General features: G+C 36.1%; 1 protein-coding gene across 3 annotated transcripts in view; it reads left to right on the top strand.

Moving 5' to 3' along the window:
* The window catches only part of LOC134527580 (inositol-trisphosphate 3-kinase homolog), a 533,915-nt gene that overhangs the window by 289,091 nt on the left and 227,754 nt on the right, over positions 1-17,070 (top strand). The window lies entirely within an intron of this gene.

Here is a 17,070-nt window from a genome sequence, read left to right as displayed (position 1 = left end):
TTTTTTTTTAACTCCTCACGATCCTGTAATATAGGACCTCAAGCAAACACTAGTCTTTTAAACGCTACCAGTGTATGCCTATTATATTTTAAATACAAATATTGGTCAATCTTGTGAACAGAAACAATTAAATGGTTTGTTAACCTTTTCGCAAAAAAATGTTTTGTTATAAATAGTACAAAGGAAAATGCGGGGGTAAGTTTACACGGTGTGTAAACGTGCCCCAACTAAGGTGTGTAAAAACGACCCATAGCTATTTTTGAGTATACTTAAATTATAAAAACTTTTACATTATTTATAATTCCTACAAGTATTGCAATTTTGAGTGAAATAACTATCCTGTCAGAATTTACGAGTATTTTATTTTATTTCTTAAAGTTAGAATTTTTATGATCTCCGAAAGTTTAAACAAAAAAATCTACCCACGTTGAGGAAAAACAAGCATTTATCCTTCGGGAACAAAGCCCATAGATGCAACAGCGCTGAAAGGATAGCTATAATGCCGGCTGAGAAGCAGCATTGTACTCGTGATAGTGGTGCGCTCTACCGCAACGTTGTTTTCAATTAAGGTAATTGGGTAAATGTGACCTGTGTTTTAGTGTGTCCTGGTCTCTCTTAGCTATTACTGATCAGTACAAGTAGTTACATGTTTTATTTCCTTCTTGACCGAACTAAAGCATATGAACAGTTGAAAGGCGTTCAGGTTAGCTGCAACACAATAGGCAGGTTGTTCCCCTCTCGCGGTGCGTGCGGGGCCCCTTCCCTCGCCGTGACGGGCGCTCCCATTGGTCGAGCCCGGCGCCACGAGCGGAGGCAGGTGCGTCGTGGCCCGCTGGCGCGCGCTAGTGTTGCCGCGCGCTCCCGCTAGGAGCGACACCTGCCACGCTGTCTGCCGCAGGTGAGCCCCTCCTTTCTGCGTGTGTTCTGTGGCGCTGGCGGGCGTCAGTCGGTAAACACGCGCTGAATACTTAATGCCATTACCGACTTGGCAGACTTACCGGTGGCTGGAGTAGCTTGTCCTTGAACGTCAACTGAAGGGTTGTTTGCTCGGTGCTGCTTTTGACGCTAGTCGCACGCAGAAGTGGCTCCAGACGTGGCGGGCCCCTGAGCCATTTACTATGCGGAGCCTTTAGATATCGGAGAGTGGTTTTACCAAAGGTCTTTTTGGTGGTTATAAAAGCCCCCAGAGGTATGAGGGTGCCCGGAAATATTTTAAAAATATACTCTTTAAATCATATTTCTTAAGCCAACTATGAACTTTTTTTATGTATTTCTCACAATTACAAACGTTACAAATAATGATGAATCTAGCTTTATTAAAATCCGAATAAATGATGATTACTTAAAGTAATGAAGAGTATTCTACAATGACAGGAGCCAGGTTTTGGTGCTTGGTGTCGACCGCCATCTTGGATTATGACGCCACGGCGGCCATCTTTGATGGCCTTGATCTTTAATCTTGACCTTCAAAATTTTCCAAAAATACCACAAAAATTTTAAAATTTGTCAAAATTTGCAACAAAAAAATATTGTCGGATTCGTCCAAAATTCCAGGTTTTGGGGGGGAATTCGCCAAAAATCTATAAAAAACAATATCTGTAAAATAAAAACTTTTATTTTCAAGGAGTAAATCGCAAAAAAAAAAAAAATTAATTCCTCAAACTGTATTTGCCTTGTAAAAGAACGAAAATTCTCCACAGAGGCTTGAATTCCCCGTCAACAAGCCTCCAAGAAGTCGCTGAGGACATTAGACCGCGGCCGCCATGTTGGATGACGACTTGACAGGTGCCTCGGTGTAGTAGAGGAGCTGCGCGGTTGTCGCCCGGGTCTGGAGCCGCCCCTGGCGCCAACTACTGGCGGATAAAGCCCCTAGCTCTAAACCATTTAGACGGCGCTACTAGAAAATGTGAAAATACTCCAGAGTTTATAGAAGTTTCGTCGCGACAGTAGTTACAATGTGATGCATTCACGAGGTGATGTGCCACAAGCCACTTTTCCACTTTGTGCTTGAGATCTTTGAACTCGAATTCATTATATTGTGACGAAAAATAATAATTGTTTGGTGCGTAATGTGTAAGTTTTTGGCGACGTTCCTAATTCAGGAACGAGGAACAAGATAACACCGTGTTATTGCATGTCTCATGCACAGATCCTAGCTTTTCAAAGGTCACCCCCTGCTTCATCAGCACTTGTGCGGCTGCTGATGAATACAGCCAACTGATGGCTGGACATGTTCAACTGTTTGAATGACGTGTGTTAGTATTTACGCAGCGCCGTCGCTCCTTTAGACGCACGCGAGATTTATAAGCTTGACGTGTGCATTTCAACGAGAGCTACTGCAACTTACATTTTTAAATTAAGTTTAAACTATTTTCCCAGAGTTTAGACTTAATTCCCAATTTATTACCGTTAATATGTTTTCGGTTTAGAGAAGTAAAGTGATGACGTGGTCCATCGTAATGTGTCTCTCAGAATGAGTAAGTTCTAAACGCACAGGTAAATGGCTCAAGTTATTTTTTTATTAAACTGAAAGTTTTTTTTCTGTAATTATTGTCCATTTAGTCTTGCTAAGGCATTGCTAGGGGAATGAATTTTTCTCAAAAATAATGTTGCGAGACTAGCTGTTAAAATACTGTAGCATCTTCTGTTTTTCGTGATTGGCCCGAGTTGATTTCAGGTACACGCCTACTGTCGACACATGAATCACGGCTTTATATATATGTGTGTGTGTGTGTGTGTGTGTGTGTGTGTGTGTGTGTGTGTGTGTGCGGAAGCAACCATGCCTGAATGGCCCTGTCAAATAATAGCAATGGCTCCCCTTGCAGATGGCCGGCAATCACAAGGAATAAACCGCGGCGTGGGCATACCTTGTTGCAGTCTAATGAGTAGTCAGATTTATTTTTATTCGAGAAAATTACATGTCTCTAGGTAAAGAAAATATTTGAATGGGATGCCTAAATTTGACACCAGTCGGCTGCAATTTATAATTTCCCCTTAGAAATCACATTAATATTTAAAAAAAAAAAAATTAAGAATGATAGTAACTGTAAAAAAATGTGTGTGAATAGCTAGACTCGCGATTATTTCACGGATTCACTCGGTATTAAAATAGGCTCGAAGCTCATATACATCTTCACGTTGATGACTGGACTACTGTGCTCTTGACAAGCCTTGGCGATCCTGAGCCAGTTATTAACAAGGATATTAAGTGGTTGCCCAATAAAAGTTACATCCTTTGGCGCGTAACATGCCAAAGGATGTGACTTTTATTGTCGACCTGTGAACATTCGAAGAAGGCTTGATTATATACAGGCTGAGTGTGAATTCGACCGACCGCCTTGGGCTGCAGGTTCATCACGACACATTAAGTTGATTACATGCACGACTTACAGTCTAAAGTGCTTCCCAATGCTGCTATACGTCTTGGAAGTTGAACCACATTTGTATTATAACTAATATAGAAAGCATGTAAAATGGAACACTGAGCATCTGGATTATGTTTAATTGAATTTTTAAATACACCGAAAGTTTGGTCGCTGTCGCAAAGTTATTTCAAGTTCGACAACCGAATTATCTGCGGTTTCCTCTTTTCGGTTATTTTTGAAGTTATAATTCCTTAGGCGCTTCATGAAAAATTTATGAAAGTGGATTTTTACGATGGGCGCACACCGTGCAACGAAATTTTCACAGGATGAAAATGGCTTAATACAAGTAAAAAAATTATTATTGTAATTATAAGTCTTATTTTTTACTTATTGATATTAAATATTAATCCATATCATTAAAAACATTTAGGTATTTACTATAAATATTGTGTTTATAAACATTTTCAATTTTTTTTTAAATGTGGTAATATAAGTGGTGTTATGATCCCGTATGTATAATTGATTTGCATTATTAATTATTTCATTATTATTTAATCAATAATTTAATAAAATAGAATAAACATTCAGAATAAATTAATTTTTTTCTCAAAAGTATTACTAAATTAAATAATTATTAATATTAAATACTGAGTATATGTTTAATTTTTTTTTGATTTGATTGAATTTATACTTTACCGACCGTGTTCATAATATTACTCAAGTCCTTTTATTATTTTATTTCTACTAATTATTTGCATGCAAAATTAAAGTTAGTTTTTTTATTACGGCAAGTTAGTGTAACTTATAACGCGCGTCCATAAGTACACACGCACAATTTTTTTTCCTCGCGTTTAAAGTAAAAGTTTGATTAGGTTATGTCCGTTGCACAAATATTACGTAAAATCAACATTCTTGTCGACTGGGTTGAGTCCACGTTCGTGGAAGTTATTTTGTGTCTGACGTTTTAGCAATCACCTTTATAAATAGCTGTAAGAAGTCATCCAGAAAATTTGGGCACACCGTAATTTCAATGGAAGTGGATACAGCCCAGGAGCCAATAAGCAGTTACGGGCCCCGCCTACCCTGCACACACACGGTGCGCAGAGCTTCAGGAAAAACAACACGATTTTAAAACTGCTCAAGAAATCCGAGTGAGGTCTGTTTACGAAAATAATGTAAGAATTCGCTTATGGCCAATAAGTAGTTATGTTTTCGGATTAAGTTTCTAACTGTATTTTTATAAGAGTAAAATGGTTAAAAGTCATGTTTTAAGATTAATATTTAGGCATAAAACAACCATTATAGATCCTTGAAAGCACTTAAGGGACTTTCATTACACCTTTATCTTCATTTCTCCGCATATAATGTTACGGTTACCGCCCAAATTTTATAGTTGTCCTATGCACCACGGGAAGACTGCGCGCCAGTTCAGAGCATTGCGCTTAGAGGCGACACTGCGCTAGAAGCACCAGCGAGCATCGCTCTTATCACCCCGCCACACTAACACACATACACTCATGACTGGGCGGGCCTCTTAATGACTCTAGCCACGGAAAATTTTGATTCACAAAATGAAAATCGTTGTAAAAGTAGGTATTAAAATTCTCGCAAAATTCCGTGTTTCCCCGTCATTTTTTTAAAGAGGGTATGTTTTTTATAAATGTTAAAGAAATATTCGTGTAAAATTACAGATATTTGTAAATGTTTACGTATACGTGAAAAAACTGTATCACTACAAAATAGTGTTCACAGTAATATTGGGTTCGTATTATTACCTGGGCATTTATGCTTTGTATTATCCAAGTACCTCCAATAGTTAAGTTATTTGCCAACCGTTCCCTGAATAGCTTTCTAGTATTAATGGCGCACATCAATAAGGACCATAAAACAACATAAAATGTACTTATTGAATATTCGATTATGCTCAATGAAACATCATCATAAACTTATGTGCCAATTTTCGTAAGATATACTCGGTATTATCTCGAAAAACATATTTCATGTATGCAAATATAACAATAGTCACAGTAAAAGTTACACTATATTTCTGGTAGTATAACAAACTATTTTTGGCAACTGTTTCAAAAGTAATCTTTTGTAGAGGTACAGAATATTTTTTTCTGTGTAACCAAAATAAATTATTTGTTTATTTAGGTCAGCGACTTTTAAAATAATCTAAATCTCGAAAATATTCTAAATTTTTCAAAAAAATGTGTTTTTGGTTACAACCTTAAAGTTACACCAACGACGGGGAACTTTGGACCGGTTCGGGATCTGATCGAGGGTCAGTGAAGGTTTACTTCCAAGCTATATCGTTCATTGCTCTACTGTGAAACTGCGGAACATATTCGCCGTCGGCTGCGACTTCACACGAGACAAATAGTTATCTAAAGTTTCTATGCTGGAGAATCTGAATTTTCTAGTTTAAGAATTATTGTAATTATACCTATTTTAGTCATTTTGACACATACGTGCATACACCTTAGCAAGTATTGGTTTTTGGTATATAACTAACTGATTTCAAAAGTTTAATAAGTTTGTGCGTCTTTCATGTGCACGAAAGTGAACTTAAAATGTGCAGAATAAGGTGACTTCTGGTTTAAATTCCATCTAGTAACCAAGTAATGTATCTGATAACACACATCGTTATATTTTATGTACCTACTGTACATTTTCTGCATTAATTAAAACAATATATGATACCAGTAGAACCCGGCAAAAGTTTTCCTGCCAGTGTTTATTTATTTATCTCTGTGTTTCTTAAATGGATGGTTGTATATCATCTAGATTATAGAGTCTATAAAGATTTAAAAAAAAAATATTAAAATAAAGGAATCTCTAATATTGATAAAATTCTATTATTTATATTGGTAAAATTGATGATAAATTACGTACATTTTAAAAATAATAATAATATAAGTAGGGCCTCTAATCCGATTGGTTATCCCGGCGTGCCTCTCGCGCTTCAGATGTTTCATCAGCTCTGCTGGCTGACAGTTGGCGCGCATTTCTGGTTCATCATCCAATGTTTGATTTTTTGCGTGGCCTTTCAAATAACTTCCAATATGCAATGTTTATTGACATATAGGACTTCCAAAGATAGTGTAGTGCAAGTGATACAAATGAAATTTGCCTTCAAATAAAAGAATTGTAGTACATAATTCATAGCTGCAGTACCCGGCGTTGCCCGGGCTGCTCACACGGTGATAGCGCTATACATATTACAAAAATGATAACTTACCTCGGCAAAATATCAGCGGGTATCATCATACGAACGATGGGTTTCGAAGATACGTTGAAGGTTATCACAATCACGCCGTCGAATCACAATGTCGCGTGACACCAAATTCTCGCAAACAACCACAATGGCAACTTCATTTAACGTCGGTGCATTGAAGCGTATTCCATGTTCGCCTGCTGGTCTTTTATCTGCTTTGATCACTACTTTTTGATTATCTGAAGGCGTCATTTCTTATGCAGTCTTGAATAATTTGCCCATTGATTGTGTTCATGCAGGAGTTGTTGGAGCTGCACAATAATCTCTCAATTTAGGGCACGACTTATGGCACAACGCTGATTGATTTCATCAGAACTTCCAAGGAAATAAAACTGAAGACATTTGTCATCACCACTCACTGACGGCAAAAATGCTCCTGTACAATGGTGAATTTGTCCTTGAATCTAAAATAGAAAACAAATACTTGATTTATGAGCCATAGTGAAATGTTGTGTGATGTGTTCGTGTAAGTGATGTGTGATACAGTCGAAAAATAATTTACCTTAAAAGTTAGGTTTAATCGTAGTTCTTATATAATATTCACCTCAAACGATGTAATTTGAAAGGAATTGTCTCACTTTTGTATATTTTGCAAGAAAGCAGTGTTGCCAGAGGCTCTGGTGGTGGTATTAATTGTGGTAATTTGACCTTTCCGCCCGCACAACACAATCCTGGTGGTTCATGTGGAAATCTCAAAGCATTGCAATGTTGACAAACAGTCTTCACTGTTCCGAAGTTGACCGTTACATCCGCGGCGTAAATGACTATTGGATCATATCTGAACGCCAAACGTTTATGTCGTAATTTCACGCTTGGCAGTCTGTTTTGTTGCCTTTCCGAATTATTTTGTGTTTAGGCTCCAACTGAGCGAGTCGAATTCGAATGTATCCGTTTATCTGGAGTCATAATGGATCGCGCTTGAGAAATATTTATTCAATTTTCTTCCAAACGGTGTCTACGCTCTTCGTCAGTCTCGTTTACTCGACGATCATGTAGTTGGCTTGCGTTGCGCGTACGCCGACCGATATCTCGATGCCTCACAGGTGGCATTTATATCAATTAACTAAGAACTGAAATCAGTTGAATAATCCAATTAATAATTTTAACGGTCATGTTATGCTATGAAAACATGTTTGCGGTTTTTAATGCACCAAAGATTGATAACCACTGATTAAACACTGAAATATTTAATGCGGAATTGGTTTCTTTATGAAAACCTGTGACAGCACCTTTCAAACTGAACGATTTCCTGTGGATTTCTAAAAATTATGTTTCATACAAACTTTTTCTTGACAATTACGAACACAAAAAAAAATGCACAGGACTTATATCTCTGCTTGCCATATAGTGCGCTACGCCTGCCCGGGCTTATGCCGTGTTGGCTTTTCGAAATATTTTCACACAACTGCAATAAACTATATTTATTTCCTAAGATTTTAGTGGAATGACTTTCGATATTAGTTAAACAGTTATTCGTTATTCCAAACTTGTTTTATTCCTAATCGCTCTGATTCCAAAGCCAATTATATACATTATAATTTAACTAGGCTGCGTTTTTATAAATAAAAAGTAATATTTTTTTGTTTGTAAAGTTTGTTGAATAAAAAATTAACATATTTCAGTTAAAGCAGTCTCACATCTGGCCGCACGAGCTCTTAAAGCACGGGGGCGCTAAGGACGACACTGGCTTCCTCATATCACGCCTCTTCGCCTCTACGCGCCGGGCACCGAACTGCCTTGCAGTCTTCGCGTCGGTAACACCCCTCTGGAAATTTAAGTGGATAATTCAGTACGTAGCCAATTGTTCTACTCAAAATGCTGTGAAAATAATTTTTCTCACCTAGAAAGGGCCTTGAAAATACACGTTTTAAACCTTTTTGCTGGCCGAAAAATACAAGTTAAAAGTGACACCATGAAACAAAGCCTACCGAGAGGAGTAAAATTGCACTTTATAAGTTTGTAAAGGTTTGTAAATGGCGCATGAACACCTGGAACTCTGCACTTCGTTAGGCGGCCCAGTCAGGCGCTATCTGTTAGCCTATTACAGTGACTATCGCCCGGATGTGGCAAGAAATAATTTCCTCTCGCCGATTGCACGCTGCAACCTGCTCATTAGTGTCGACATTCGACAACCCATGTAATCTCAACACGCTATTATTTATACTCTGTCGGGCCGAAGCCAAGTTGGACAAAGTGTGCGCATGTGTGATGGTCGGTGAAGCAGGACATTTCGAGTCGTCGCGACAGTGAAGTAATTTAATTGGACAATGTTTTTTTTTTTGTTTTTGGAATCTGGTCCGACTTGCACTGTACAATACTTTGCCATCATTTGCAGTATGTTTTGATCTGATGTTTTCGTGAAGAACACACAGCCACAATATTTTTACTCATTCTTTAATTAAAAATGTGTAACTTATTTAACAACTTCATCCCACAGAAAGTTACAAACTCATTAAAAAAAAGTGAGCCAGTCTTTCAGAACTCGCCAATGAAGTGTAACATCTGACCTCGGAAACGAGCAAATTCATGTATTCTCATGTTGCAATTTAACTAATAAAACGAAACTCTGACATTAAATTTAACATAGAATTCTTTATAATAATGCTAAGCGTGTATAAATATACACAAATTATGTTTTCAACTAAATTTATGACGCGAATCAAACGTAGTTTCCGCACCCGCCGCTAGAATTCGTTGCCGGAGCAGATATGTCTACTATTGTATTTGCAGAGCGAAATGTTAAACTTTAACATGAATCGGCTCCAATGAAATTTAAAAAAAAAAATACTAAAAAAAAAATACCAAACCCTCGCTTTGGACCTAATATTCGACAAGTAGTTTTCTTAAACTACTACCTATTAAACAGTTAATACGATAAAGTTTCCCTTTGGCTTTGTGAACTTTTTTACGTGCGAATTCTGTTCCATTCACGAAATAACTCCTCCTAAATGCCGTGTATCGAAAGCTGAGATGTTATAAATCAAAAACATCTCCATAGATGTTAACCCGTGCGTGCGGGTAGTTCGGAACGCCTCGTGGAATGAGACTGCAGCTTGCAGGAAGGCACGCGAGGAGCTCGAGTGGTGGGCAGTCGCCTCCGCCCAGGCGACCCGGGCTGCGGTCGCCCCGCAAGGTGGGAGACGTGGCGGACGTTTCTGTGAGGCGTACCTGCCACTGCTCCGTCCGCATCACTCAACCCCTCATCGTGTGATCACCTCGATGTCAACGCGACACAAGGTCTCCATTCACTCAAAATATATTGTGAATAATTTAAACGAGACGCAAGGTCTCCATTCACTCAAAATATACTGTGAATAATTTTACTAAGAACATAGTAATAAGCAGATTTTAACTTATCTCATTCAGTTTACTCTCCTTGGCTGGCGACGCGTACTTACCCCAATGTTCATTCCATGTTTGGAAGCACTTTTGGGAGGTTTTCCAGAGGGCCTTCAGTCTGCTGTTCCTGGCCCTCTCAGTGTCGGTAATGGAGTCGAAACGTTTTCCTTGTGGCACGACCTATTTATCTGGTCTCCGTTTCGCAAACAAACCTTAACGTTAATGCGTTGTACAAATTCCATGATTAGAGATACGGAAATTTCGAACTTTCATTAAGTCGCAAGCTAGAATGCAAGCCTTCACACTCTCGCTCTGTGTTTATGATTGGACCGCAGTTATTTGGACACGCCTCTTTACGACCGCTAGTCAACGATGCCCAGCTAGGAGAGAAGTAAGCAAATCAGTTGGTGGCAATTAACAATTAATAAATCAATCAATGGGAAAGCAAACATGGGTTGACCACACCTATGACTTCAAATAATTGTACTCTGAGGCGAGACGAATTTCTGGGTGTGTCTATCCATGATGCGTTAGACACTGTAAAGACGAACTCACTCTTCCGGTTCTGGAAGCCGTCTGACGAGTCACAACTTGTTCAAACTTGACACTGACTATCTCAGTGTACCAGGTTATCAGCCTTATTACTTAAAATATATGTAGCGTTCAGCATTAGCTGCTATAAAAATTCATTCGCCGTATTTTTTATCACACGTCGTCGACAGAATACAACTAATCGCACATTCTGTAGTGCAATATATTCGTTCTCGTTGGCCCATTCTATAGATCGTCTCACGCTTAGATTGCAGTACATTGCTTGTGGTGTGCGCTGTTGCCATGTCTCTTAGTATGTTATGAATATGTTCAGGGGAATGTATTCCATCGGAATTCCGAGTACACGAGAAGCATTTCAAGAATTGATTTTATCAATCTATAATTTTAAGGCCCATACTACTATTACGCTCATAAATCTGTAATAAATCGACTTTGTTTAACTTCAAACAAGAAACAATTCACACACATACATTCATACGAAAATTGTAATGTTCACTTGATAAATAAAAAGTTCCAATACCTTCAATTCAAATACTTTTTTATTTTTAACAACTCGTGCAGAAACAAAGCAGCATTTACGGCAGTCGGCGTGTGCTTGAAAGAGAGAAAGCGCCCATTTACTTCCACACTGTAATCTAAGAGTGTGACAGAGCTGGTAAAGTTATGCATTTTGCAGACATAAACCAAGTTTATTGAAACTTAGTATACAGAAAAATTTTCCTGCCACAAATCACCATCCCTAACCAGTATATTGGATTGTCCCAGAACAAAACTTGAAGCTGAGCTCAGTTGTTAGGCCAGTTGATCACGGATCTGGATCAAAAAACCAAAATTCAAATAGTGTCAGTTTTCGAGTTAGGTATATGCATTTTTTTCTTCAGAAGTTTTTAAATCCCCACCCTGCACCAAAGTTTTAGATACTGTGATTAAAAAATGTTGCCACGAAATCATTAAATACACTACTTTTGATAATCAATACAAAATAAAATAAAACATAAAAAATACTTTTGAGAAAAAAAATTATTTTCCCGATTTAAGCGGCAAAAATTTACAATATGGTAATTCTGACTTTTCACACTGTAAAATAATAATTACTTTGCTTTAATTAGCCATATTAACAATTAACTTGCTAAGTTAGAAATTTTTTTACAGTATCTGCTGTTTAATTTACCCGATACAAATTTTTTGTCACACAAGTCTCCTTAATAATAATTGTTTTCCCGAAAAGCACTAGATATTTGATTTTATTTAGAATTGTTATCAATAGTTGGATTATTTATGGATATGTAGCAAGAAGTTTTAGTCACAGTATTTAATAATTAGGTGCAGGGTGGAGGATTCAAAAACTTTCGATACAAAATGATTTTAATTCAAAACTAAGATGTTTTTTTTAATTTTTTTTTTTATTCTGAACCGTAGGTAACTATTATGAACTGTTCTCGGCCTGACGTTTAGTTTTGGGACACCTTGTAAAGTCTGGTTCCTGCGCCAATGACTGTTGGTAACAGGAAAGAGAAGTGGGATAATGGAGTACCTTCAGGCACGCTTCAGGCTTGGATTTTATTGAACTTTGTACTTCAAAAGTCCCCAAAAGTGTCTCCAAATTATCCTAAATAACCCGAAATTACCCATTTGTCGAGGAAATAATCCCCGTTTTAGGGGAAATTGTCTGTTTTAAAATTCTTAAAAAAAGTAGGTGACTTGAAAAGTCTTGAAATTGACTTCAGTTTCTTTTAAAAATTAAATATAAGCTGCTGGATGTAGACTTTTAACCCTGACCACGAATGAAAATTGATACACGGAATGAAATTGACAGCTTGCTCTATTTTTGCCTTACAAATAAAATAAGTGTGTATATAATAAAAAATTGTAATAAACTCGTATTCAAACAAAATGTATTTATTACATTATGGACTCCAGAGTCCCCTTATTTCAAGCCTCAAGAGAGATAAAATGTAATTTTTTATTAAAAATATTAAATTTGTACGTATCACAATATTACAAATATAATTAGACTTTAAATATTTATATAAAATAAATTACGTCACTGATTTCGGAGGTACTCAATTTGATCCCTGCTGGATGTTATTGTAAATAAATGGCCTCACATATTTCCTTCGCAATTCTATTTACCAGTGACTGACCCCCACTACTAACAATACGTATACGACTTCATATTTGTGACGTCACAGCATATTGGCTGTCATTTGCATTCTATTTTCGTCTGCTAGTGTGTACTGTCGTCGATCGTCATAGTGCTTAATTTGGTACCTGCTAGAGCGCACTAGTGTCGCTCACCATATCGTCAGCTATCATAGCCACGGCCATACAGACAGGTCTGGCAACTGACCTTCATTCTCCGTCGACTCAGTGAAGCTCGCGGCGGCCTGCGAACTAACGGCGCTAGTAGTAGTCGAACCCAGTCTTAACATGTGTTTAATGGAAGTTTCTTATAAAAGTGGGCATATTTTAAAATACGTTTTGTTTTAAATTTGGGTTTCAGTTAAGGATTTTTAAATTATGTGGCAGCTTTTTAGGGGTTGGAAGTGTAGCAATAACTTGTAACTTTTCCGCAATTGTCAGTTAAAAGTTCGAGTGTTGAGAATGCGGATCCCAAACCAACTGTTATCTCCCTTAAGAAAGCATGTTTTAATTTTTAGGTGCGTTTTTAAATAACAAATGTTCGTTAGCTGACATATTAATCTTCGAGTAAGTGTAATTTCATGAAATGTGATTTTTGAGATACAGTAATTCGTATTGATGTATCTAAGTAAGCAAAAGTTTTTTTGTTTAGTCATAACATAAATGCCATGGATAGTTATCTTAGTTTTAGCGTTTATATCCAAGAGCTTAATTTACGTCAAATAAAATTTGTTGACATTATAATTAATAAAAAATCTTACTTATTTTAATTATGTCATTTTCAAGTTGCACTTCGTGCCCAGAATGTGATTTTATAATTTAAATTCGCATGGAGACTACTTGAATTTGTTAAAATTTAAAGACTTTTTTTAAGTATTTAAAATATTGTTCACTTTAAATTATGGTTGCTGCAAAATTTTCACTCATGTAATGCTTGTAACGATAGATTAAACATGTTGTGGATTTCTTTATAGATTGAGTTATATAAGTATCATAATAAAGATTTATTAATAATAATAATGAACCCAAGTAAATATTTCCATTTATTACTAAGTATGAGATTTAAAATTTGAGTTTAGCATAGCCGTAACCTTCTTACAACAGTCGCAATACAAGAGCGAAGCATTCTCTCTAAACACTTCATCGTTAACTGACAAATGCGGGAAAATTTTATGGTATTTGTACATATTAGACATTTACCAAGCAACAAACGAATGAAGAAAAAAAAGTAATCTGGAAATATATTTCAAAAATGGAGATGGTATTAAGAGTAAAATTATTTTAACGAAACTCTCATTTACCACAATTTTAATAATGGGCTCACCTACTACTAGCGCTGTTAGTTCACAGGCCGCCGCGAGCTCACTAAGCCGACGAGACACGCCAAGGCAAAGGATAGGAAGGCCAGACCTGTCTATATGACAGTGATCATAGCGTCCGCCAACTTGTCGCCTATCTTAGCTGCCTTTTTGAAAGTCGCTAATTATAAAAAAAAATTGGAAAAATTACAAAAGTTAATAAAAGTTATCCAATTGTATATTAATTAAATTAATGTTTCGCAGTCCTTGGTTCAGTCATTTGCCGCAACGATATATCAATCAATATATGTTGTGATATAAAATTTAAGGTCTTTCTCTCTGGTGTTAAAATTATAAATAATTTTGATTGCATAAATATAGCTCATTTAAATAATAAATTTAAATCATATTTTGGGGAAAAGGCCCATAGTACTATGTGCTTATTTAATCTAAGAACTTTGATCAATACCATTTCTATAACCGAGGTATTGAACCTGTAGGCAATTTGAGATTGGGGACAGTTATATTTACTTTTTTTCTTTTCAATTACTGTGATTTGACTTTCATTCATTGCCGGTATTACAAGTAGCTACCTCTGAATGGACTCGTCAGACCTGTTTTTGCTCATGCAAGTTTATTGTCGGGTGTTAAGTGTCTTTCTCCGTCATGAAACCACGAATCCTTACGGTACCCGCCCACAAACATTACGGAGTTAAAGCGCCACGGAGAGCCTAAGATTCACTAAAGCCCAGTCAGTCCCAAACACTTCCGAACTTCTGTCAGAAAAAAATATATCTTTAGTTTTAAAAGCTTCCTTTTGAAACCAGTTGCCAAGAAATGGTTTGTAATACTACAAGAAAGATATTGTAAATTTGTAACAACGCGTGGCTATGGTTATTTTTGCATATATGAAATAAGTTTTACAAGATCAAACTGAGTGTTTATTACGAAAATTTGCGCATAATTTTATATTGATTGATTTTTCATTCATTAAATTATTTTTTTAAACCATGGAAAATATATCTGACTACTTAATAATTTGACTTTATTTTGTTTTATTGTGCGTATTAATGTGCACGGAAAGACATTCAGGGGACGCGTACGGTTTACAAACAACTTTATATAAATATTGGAGGGATAACATAAAGAATAAATTCCTGGGTAATAATCCGAACCCAGTGTTACTGCGAACAGTTTTTTGTAGTGATACAGTTGTTTTCATGAAAATGTACGAATTTACAAAGTATCTGTAATTTTATATTCATATTACTGTTCCATTTACAAAAACAAATTACAGTGTATTTTGTATGGTAATGTCTTAAAACCGGTATATATTTATAGTCATAAATTCATGTGCCGTTAATAATCATATGATTTTTACTATCGTTGATTGAACGTATGGGATATAAATAACAATAAATTTTTGAAGCTCAATAAAGTAGGCTTTATGCAGTGTTTCGCCTGATCAAAAGGTTAAAAGGTGAATAAAACAAATACATGCGTTTTATTTTTTAGGCTGGCAGTCTTGATTTATGAATACTGATGGAAATTTTATCAGTGCAAATTATTTATTGTGTAGGAAAACATTTTACAGTAAATTCTGCATTTTATGTATGGTTGTTGAAGTGTGTTTGGTTAATTGCATATCTTTTATTTGCTTTGTGTACATGAGACAGACATAGAAAGCGTTTTAAGTGGAGCATGGGGAAAAAAATCAGGGACTTTGTTTGAAGTAAGATAGTGGGAACCTTGCGTATTAGATACACGCTTTATTCCAGCCAATATGAACACTTTGGAGTTTTTTCTAAGAACTTTCTTTCAATCAAGAAGGTGTTAAAATATCAAACTATTAGGTTTTACGTTCAGTTCAAAGATATGAAACATTTGAGTGGAGATATTTAGAGTTTGGGACAGGAGGGACTATTCAAGTAGATTCAAAAATGTTCGTTTTTACGTGAATGTACTATATAAGCCAGACTTAACCATTTTATCGTTTGTACAGAACCATACAAATCCCCGATTATGTTCAACTGTTCACTAACGTAAACCGTCATTTATTTAAAATTCTTAACAATTTCTGATGTTTTCGTGCAGTTATTGGAATGAATGATAATTGAATTTTACCGTATAGTTGTTTTATTATTTTTTTTGAATTTTTAAATTGAATAACATGCAGTAGGCTTATTTCTTACGATATCCAAGGTTCGAACGTGTGCAGTGCTATAATTTTAAAAATTTAAATGGTTTTATTCATAACGCCATTAGTTATTGCATTAATTACAGGAATTTTCATCTAAGTATGCTACTCAAATAATCGAAGGGATCTCCTTAGTTCCAGATAGCTGGATCTTCGTTTAAAACCAATCCATATTCCGACTTGCAAAGACTGTATTCTGTTGTAAACAAAGTGAAGGTAAAGAATAGTGTTCTTTAAATGATTCATGCAATGAGGAATTTTGATTTGATACAATTATTTGGACATACGCATTTGCAATTTTGCACTGTTTGCCATGGAAAAAATTCAAGAATGCAAAATAATAAATGCAAATGAAAACTTCAAATCACTGAGAACAGGCCTAAACCAGCTATGTTTGGCCTACTTTGTTCGTCGGTGCTGTTGTCGTTGTGTTGTCCATAATATCTGTTTATTATCATCATTATGTTCTTTTGTTTGCTGCGTTGTCCAGGTTTGTTGCCTGTCTGCATTAACTGTTCTTGTTAAAACTATCTCGTCGTTATTAACTTACTGTGTTCGTCTGTCTTTTGCTGTCTGATATTTAAAGTTTGATTATGTTCATCTGTGCTGTTGTTTTTATGTTGTCCATAATACATGTTTAGTTTCATCGTAGGGTCCATCTGTTCGACATCAGCTGTGTTAGGCTTGTTCTCTGTGAATTTATGCTTTTTATTCTTTTCTTATGTAGCATTCTTGAATGGTTTTCAAATAGTGCAAAACTGCAATGGCTTATGTCCAAAAATTGTATTAAATTAGAGAATATAGTGTTTTCAGTTTGTTAATGTTCCAATTTCATTCTGGTAAGTTCGTGTTGAAAGTAAGCACCCTCAGTGCCCAAAATTTTGCGAATATCCCTGGATG

This window comes from Bacillus rossius, chromosome 1 (genome assembly GCF_032445375.1).
Source record: "Bacillus rossius redtenbacheri isolate Brsri chromosome 1, Brsri_v3, whole genome shotgun sequence".
Classification (NCBI taxonomy): Eukaryota; Metazoa; Arthropoda; class Insecta; order Phasmatodea; family Bacillidae; genus Bacillus; species Bacillus rossius.
Note: the sequence above shows the minus strand (reverse complement) of the source record. Positions and strands in the feature narration are given on the sequence as shown.